Genomic DNA, 8,110 nt, shown 5'->3' with positions numbered 1-8,110 from the left:
TTTCCAGTTATCCCGGGTTCTTTTGTTTTTTCCTTTTATCATTTTTGAGGATGTCTTTAAGCAAATCACTTTACTTTGAAGATGGGCAAATTAGTCAGTAGTTAGCAACCTTAGTTACAAACTTAGGAGTGGAACTTCGTCAATATATATTACCCAACTGTTTCACAAGCATCTAGGAATGCAATTATTTTTGTGGAAACAAATTTATCTTACTTTCTTCTTGACTATCAGTTCTCAGCATTGTTGGGAGTGCTTAGAAAATGCCTGTTATGATGAGTGAGAAAATGATCTCTCTGGTCTTTATTCTGTCCCTTTCTCTGTAACTTTTGGCAAGCCATTTAAGTGTTCTAAGCTTTAGTTCTTTATTTGATAATGAGATGGTAACCTGACTCTTCTACCTTGATATGTAGATTTGGGTTGGAGAATTATGCACACATATATACACATACACAACAAAGCTGCTGTGCTCGAGATGCCCGGGATTTTTCCCTCCATAACTGATGCCAAGGGAAAGAACGGGGATTCCTTAATACTGGTGGATTATGGTGTATGACCCCCTTGCTTATGAGTATACATACACTCATCTTTTCCTAGGATGTGCACTATTGGGCCTTCTGTATTTGGCTCCTGCCACAGTCTTGCCTTTGGCTGCCTGGACTTTTGCCTTCAGCATCAAGACCAGGATAATTCAACATGCACTCCAAACACAGACATTTCACCTGATCTTTAAGAGTGCCCATGATTTGTCCCATGTCTGCCCCCTCCCCCCAGCATCATTTCCCCCAGGCCTCTCGGAGCTCCTGACCTCTGGCCCACTGTGGGCATCCTAAGTCTGCCATGTTTTCTTCTCAGGTATCACTCCTGCCAATTCCTTCCACCTAGAACACTGTTCCTCTCTCTTCCCATTTCACCTAGGCAATTCTTACTCATCTTTCAGATTCTAGCTCCATTGTTCACAGAGAAGCCTTACAGCTAGATTAGGGCTTTAAGCTCTCCCAGGGCTATGAACTGCTCCTTTAAAAACACCTACCACAGAGAAGTATTAGTTACTTGTCATCTCCATGGGCTGTCCTTCTGCTCACTATTATATTCCTAATGTCCAGCCCACAATAGGTGCACAATAAGTATTTGTTGAAAGAATGAATAAGTGGGTTTAGTATTTGAAACTAGTGTTTGTGTCTATAGAGATGATGCATCTGGACTTGTTGTCCTGATTCTCAACAAACACCCTTAGCAAAACTCTAGAGACAAAGGCAGCCATGGTTTCTGGCTGTTGAGCAGAGTCTGTTAGTAACCCAATGGCTGGGGAAGAGGCTGAGCCTTTTTCTTCTCCATGGTAGGCCCCCAGCAGAGCCATAGAGGGGTCAGTTTGCCTTCTGGGCCCTCAGCCCCTCTAGGTCCTCACCCCCTCAAGTGCCCTGGACCCTCAGATATTCTTTCATATCCTGGCAGGTTCCTTGCCTGCATCTTTGTTCTTTTCTGTCTCCAGCAATCTTTTCCAGCCCTGGCTGCAGGGCTTCCAGGGGCCTCCCCCTTACTGAGCTCCTCTTTGAAGGATCTGTGTCCTTCCCTGGACTATAATTTCTGTCCTGCCCTGGACCTTGGCTGCAACTGTTGCCTTCAACTGCCATCAGAATGTTCTATCCTTAAAATTCTCAGGGGTTGGTGCCTGGGCTCTATAGCTGGGTAGACTACAAGATCTTGGGCACAAGGTCCCGGCTTTCACCTCCTGAGTTGGCTCAGCCTTCAGTATGCAGTAACCACACAGCAAAGCATGGTGATTCGATTTTCTCATCAAATCCTTACTCAACTTTTCAAGGCAGTCATGGCTGCCTGCCTGACCCCTTTGGCATGGTGTCACAACCTCACTGGACTCTCTCCGCTTTAGCTGAGAAGAACCGTCTTGTTCATCAGTAGACCCAGCTGAGGGAAACTAGGGGCCAAAGTCCTTCCTGCCACCTCACTCAGCCCAGGCCCCAAGGCAACTCAGGCCTTTGGCTGCAGCTGCTCATGGTGGCAACTGCCCCAAAGCCACTCTGGCTTTAACCCTATAACTACTTCTGCTTCTCTGCCTTAAGGCTAGGGCTAGGCCTTGATGGGGAGGGCAGACCATGCTCATGGCTCAAAGAGACAGTGCAAAAGTGTCACTTACAGTGGCTTCCCCTTGGTCACAAATGTGTTTATCTTTAAGAAGTATGAACTTGTGCCCCTTACCCTCTCCTCCTGAAATCACTTAGGCTTAGCCAGCTCTCTTCTGGGCTTGTGTTGTAACTGGGAAAGTTGGGGCTTCCTTTATTTGGTTGTGTCTTTAATAAAACTCTGATGGTTGATACCTGGGAGCTAAGGGCCCATCCAGTATAAGCTGGCTTAAGGCTTTAGCTCTAGGTGCTTCTGGGACTGGGCATAGTTTGCTCTTCTCTCATTTATCCATTCATTTGTTCATTTAATATATGTTGAACACCTACATGCCAGGCATTAGGTAGGGGCTGAGGCTGGGGATGCTCAAAGTGTCAGGCAAACAAAAATGGATGCTCACCCTTAAGAGAACGTCCAGTCTAACGGGCCTCCTGTGTGAAGGGGACACTTAGCCACAGGGAGGTATGTCAGCCACAGGGAGGTATGTCTCCATGCTCAGCTGGTGTGTAAGCTGAGCATGGAGACAAAAGCCAAGGTGCCATGAGAACTTGCATACCAAGCTTAGAATTCTAGTTTTTGTCCTAGAGAATTCTTGGGGAGCCACAAAAAGGTTTTCAGCAGAGGAGAGACATGGCCACATTTGGGGCTTTTTGAAAAGGACATGAGAAGCTGCGTGGAACACCACTTAGAGAAGGGAAGTAGAGATTGGTCAGGAAGCCCATTGAGTGGCTAGGATTGGAGGGGCTTGGGGAGAAGTGATTAAAATGTGACCCACATGGAGGGGGGTGGCAGACCATGGGCATAGATTGAGGAATCCCGAATGCAGACACTGGAGGAGGGACACAAATGTAAGTAGGTTTGGGGAATATTGAGTTGAGGTGCCTTTGATGGGAGGGGATGTTTGGGTAGGGACCTCCTGGGAGAGGTGTGGCCTGAAGATAGCCATTGGTGAATGATCTGCTTTACGGAGTTACTCCCTAGGAGTGGTGGAGCTCACCAGGGGGAAAGACCACAAAAGTAAGGGCACCTTGAGGGGCAGATCTCACAAAGGAGGCTAAAGAGGAATAGCCAGAGAAGTAGGGGAGATGTCGGGGAGTTGTGGCATCACTAGAGCCTTGAGAGAGTATCTGTTTCCCGCCATAACCATTTGCCTTCATGACAAACATATCTCCTTCCTCCTGAATGTGAGACGTAGGGAGCAGAGTGGGAAACTAGTGTGAATGCCCTCTGGGAAAGGTATTCAGGCACTCAAAGTCTGGACAGGAGGGTCAAGGAAGGCCCTGGTAAACTCTATTAGAGTTGGTGGCAGGGACAGGTATATCTGAGAATCGAGAACTGGTGTGAAGAAGCTCGTGGAAGTTCAAGCCTGGGTGGGAGCATTTTCTCTGTCTACAGGTCCATGGGCTGTGAGTTTTAAGGACATTATAAAGAAAAGGAACAAGAAGACCAAGGTACAGGAGATGAGTCTCCTTGGATGTTGTGGGGATTAAGAAGCCTGATTTGGGGGGAGGTGGTCAGAGGTGAGAGAAAGGCCAGCTCTGACCACTGACCTCCAAGAAGTCCAGCTTCCATGGCCCATTGGGTCTTGAGAGAGGAAGAAGTGTGTTTTTGTCTTCCCCCCCAGCATAGGTATGTTTCTTAGGCAAGAAGCAGAAGGAGTTTGTCACTGTCAAAAGTAAGAGAACAGTTAGAGGGGAGGAGAAGGAGAGCCAGTGAGGCTCTGGAGGTCCCTGAGGAGATCAGGTCAAGGATAAGGACTGTTATTCCAAAATTATGCAGACTCCAAGAAAATCTCTGAAGTCCATCCAGACTTTTTAGAGCTGCTCAGAGCACATAGGCCATACATAGGGCCTAGAGTAAGGGGGAATGGGAAGGCAGGCTGAGAGAAGCTGGGAGGGTCAATGAGGGCAACAAGTTAAGACAACCTCAGCAGATAGATGGGCTTTATCAGATCCCCTCCACCACTCTCTGGGCCAGGATGCCACAGCTAGGGCAGGCAGGCTCCTTCACTCCCTGCCAAGGCACTGGGTCTGGCTGCTGTTTTGTGCCTGGCTTTTCCAGACAGCCCCCAACTGGAGTCCCTGATGGTAAAGCTCTACTGCATAGAGGCAGGGGCCATCCTGCCAAGGTGCAGGCTTGAGGTCATGGGGAGAAGGTGGAGGGTGGGCGCAGGGCAGAAAGTGCACTTTCAGACCCCCTTGGATGTGACATATGGCTTCAACATGCCTTCCAAGGAAAGACATATGTAGAGACAAAGAAATAGGCTTTCAGGGGGAAGCAGGACACTCACTGTGGGTACCAGAGGTGGCCACCATGACACTGAAGGGATAATTTTGTAATGATTCTCCCAAGGATGGGGGGTGGACAGCATTGTACCTCCAGGCCTCGATTTACCCATTTATAAAGTGGGGATAATAGAATAGTCTTTATTCCAGAAGATTGTTGAGGGTTCTAGGAGTTAAATTTTGTATAGAATGCTTAGAACAGCCAGACACATCACAAATGCTGATAAATACAATCACGATTTCATGAGGCATTGTCAATTTACATGAGACTCTTGGACTTTGTGGGCACAAACTCCATCTCCTATTGATATGACTATATTCTGCTCAAAAATTAGACATTCTAATTTAATGATTAAATAGTAAGGATGATAAGATTCAAGTTTAGGATTACATATTGGGATCAGTTTGAAGTTTTCCATGAATGCTCATTAGAGTGGAAAGGGTAGAGAGTTAAGTGTCAGGAGACCATAAATGTTTGTTCTAGCATCTTCCATATATGCTAGACTTCAGCAACCATCATGATGGCACTTGAATTAACAGAGCTAATTACTCTGTTGGGGAGACAGACACAAGTTTAAAAAATAATTACAAATTATGATTAATGCTATGAAGGAGAAAAACCCCAATGGGAATAAGAAGATGGAGGGTACCCAACTTTAGGTCATGAAAATCTTCTCTGATAAGTTGACATGAAACCAATGATTGGCCTCTCAAAAGTGGTTATGGAGGTGTTTGGGAAGTGAGGAGAGCATTCTGGATTAGAAAGTGATTTCCTTTCCCGGTTAGGTGATCTCAGGCAACTCTGTGAGCACTTATTTTACATTTGTAAAATAAGGATAAGCCTGCCTATCCAACTGACCACAACAGAGCTGGTGTTCAGACAAAATTAAAGTAATCTGTTAACCACAGACAGATGTACAGACAAGGAATCCATGAGGAAAGAACTCACCGATAATTTCCTTTCGCCTTTTCTATTCCTTACATTTGGTTCCTGTGTATAACATGACTGTAATACAGAGAGGTTTCTCTAGGAAGGACAGTGTCTAAAGGTCATGTTGAGAAGATATGACCTTGGTGTCATGAATAGCAGTGCAAGGAGAGAGGGGTGTGGAAGGGAGGCAAGGGTGATTCTCTGGACAGGAGATGGCTGGACTGAGCCATAGATGTTGGGAGAGTCTAGGTTTTTCATAAAGCTGAAAATCTGGAGAAAATTTCAGTGGAGTATGGTGGTACATATTTCTGTGTTCCAGTAGATACAAACCTTCTGGTACTGTCCTGGAGGAAGGTCATAGTTACTGTTACTTAATCTTCATCAAGCTGCCATTAAGTTACAGATACAGAGAGGCAGAGGTGCTTCTCCCTGGATACTTAGAAATGTGACTTCCATTCACTGATCTACCACAGGGTAGATCATCACCAAATGTTTGATGCATTGAAGGATAGTCCAAAATGGGAAGTATCAGAGGAGAGCACCTCTAGGCTGGCATGGAATTTCTGGGATATAAAGGAGTCCATGAGAGCTGGATCAATACTTTCTATGGGTTTGCAAAAATATTTTATTTCACATGCACAGTGAAGCAGGACAAGTGCTACAAATGAATGAATCCAGGAAGTGCTCTGCTCTGGGAAGAAACATCTCCCTGATTTGGACAATGAGGCATCAACCATTGCCATGTTTCCCCCCTTCAATCTGAAACCCATGGACTATGCCATAAGGCTCATTATGTCATAGTGTCACTGCAGACATTGGTGACCAGCCAGCTGCTCTGTCTATAGCTTCTGAATGGAATTTTCTGATTGTTACTATATTGGTGGTTTCAAGAAAATTTAAGTAGGAACATCAACCAGTTGAGCAGGACATAGCAAGCTCACATCCTGATAAAGACATTTTCTAAGCTTGAAAGAACTTTTCATCTTGAAAAAACATAAGTGCTCAAGCAGACATTCTAGTGGAAGGGCTGTCAGATGGTCTTCAGGTGAGGGGGTGAGATAGGAATCCTCTGGGAAGGAAAGAGGTAGGGACAAGAGGGTCTGTTTCATCCAGGAGGGGAAAGTCAAATGGAGAAGGGAAAGACTCTTTTGATGTCATGGTGTTCAGGTTTTCTATGGCCTGTTTGGGGCTATTCTCTGCTGAGTTTGGACCCCATGGTCAAGAGCACTTCCAAAAATGGTCCCTGGGAAACACCTTCTCAAGCTAAGAGAGACTGACTTTTGAAATCAAAAATGCTAATTTTTATGAATGGCCTTGTATAGGTAAAAAGGAGAGATAAAGGAAGGCATTTGGAATAGAAAAGCATAGAAGGGGCCAAAGAAACTCAGGGCTTTGAACAAGAGGGGGAATTGGGTCAAGACAGATCAAGAGTCTTGATGAGCAGATTCCTAACATCTCAAGGAAGTAAGTCAAACTCGTTCAGTGTTAGCAGAAATGACAGACTGGCAGTGGTAATCAGGAGGAGGTTTAGGTATGAGCTTCTCTCTACTTCCTGCAGGGGTGAGGAGAAGCCAGGAGGTCAGCTCAGAGCTGCTTGGGCTTTTAGGGGAGTGTGTGCAGGGACAAGGGGCCCAGATGCGAAGGGTTTGACCATTTCCTGTCTTCCATGTGTCTCTTTTTCCACTAACAGCCACCTGTCAGCAGTTTATGGTCAAGCTCCAGATTCAGCAGGAATTAAGGCAACTCACCGCATCTCATGGAGAGAAGACTTCACGCTGCCAGGTGAAGACTTCACGCTCCCCGAATGGATCCCTACATTTGACACAGTTCCGATCAAAATAGCACTGGGAGTTTATTGAATTTGGAATAATATTTCTAATATTTATTTGGAAGAATTTATTTTGGAAGAACAAGTAAAACTCCACCCACACACAAAATAAGTAGCAAGTAAAAGCTTGTATCATTAGAGTTTGAAACATATTGCAAATCTGAAATAGTTTGAACAGTATGAAGCTGGTGGCCAAATAGGTCAGTGACAAAGAATAAAAAGTTCAGATACAGGGCAGCCCGGGTGGCTCAAGTGGTTTAGCGCTGCCTGCAGCCCGGGGTGTGATCCTGGAGACCCGGGACCGAGTCCCATGTCAGGCTCCTTGCATGGCGCCTGCTTCTCCCTCTGCCTGTGTCTCTGCTTCTCTTTCTCCTGTGTATTCTCAGAAATAAATTAAAAAAAAAAAAAAAAAAAAAAGCTCAGATACGGGTTTCTCTTTGCCTTATCTGCTTTTTAGAGGAGTGGTATTTCCATTTAGATCTTTCAGTAATATAGACGCATCGCAGTTTGGGGAAAAGCAAAGTAAGTGTCCCATTCATTGCCATCATGGTGCAAAGACTGGAACGAGGGTGTCACTGGCCGCAAGATCCCCATTGATTTGTGTCATGTCACATCATGTTAAGCTGCTTAGCCATTTTCCTTTTGGTATTTCATGCTTTTTATAGCCAGAACCCTGAGATCTGCCAGAGTTCTGTACATGTTGGTTTGGTGCTCTTGATTTTCTTTAAAGATATGAAGACAAAGGTGAAGGAGGGCGGTGGGAAGCCTCTGACATCCAGCAGTGCCTGGGGAGCTGATGCGGTGTCTCCAAATGTACTTGCAGCTACTGCAAATGCTTTTCTTGCTGAAATTCATCCACTCGCTCTCTACCTCATCACCAACATGGTTACCCTCTAGATTATAAATGCAGGCTTGTATCCTTGAGCATCT

At 45.5% G+C, this 8,110-nt stretch overlaps 1 long non-coding RNA gene across 1 annotated transcript; it reads left to right on the top strand.

Annotated features, from left to right (window-relative positions):
* The first annotated feature begins 1,148 nt into the window (after window positions 1–1,148).
* LOC144297173 (uncharacterized) lies at window positions 1,149–7,654 on the top strand. Its single transcript, XR_013364257.1, has 2 exons — window positions 1,149–1,777; window positions 7,043–7,654. It is a non-coding gene; the product is annotated as an uncharacterized LOC144297173 (long non-coding RNA).
* The last annotated feature ends 456 nt before the right edge of the window (window positions 7,655–8,110 follow it).

Source organism: Canis aureus, chromosome 2 (assembly GCF_053574225.1).
Source record: "Canis aureus isolate CA01 chromosome 2, VMU_Caureus_v.1.0, whole genome shotgun sequence".
Lineage (NCBI taxonomy): Eukaryota > Metazoa > Chordata > Mammalia > Carnivora > Canidae > Canis > Canis aureus.
Note: the sequence above shows the minus strand (reverse complement) of the source record. Positions and strands in the feature narration are given on the sequence as shown.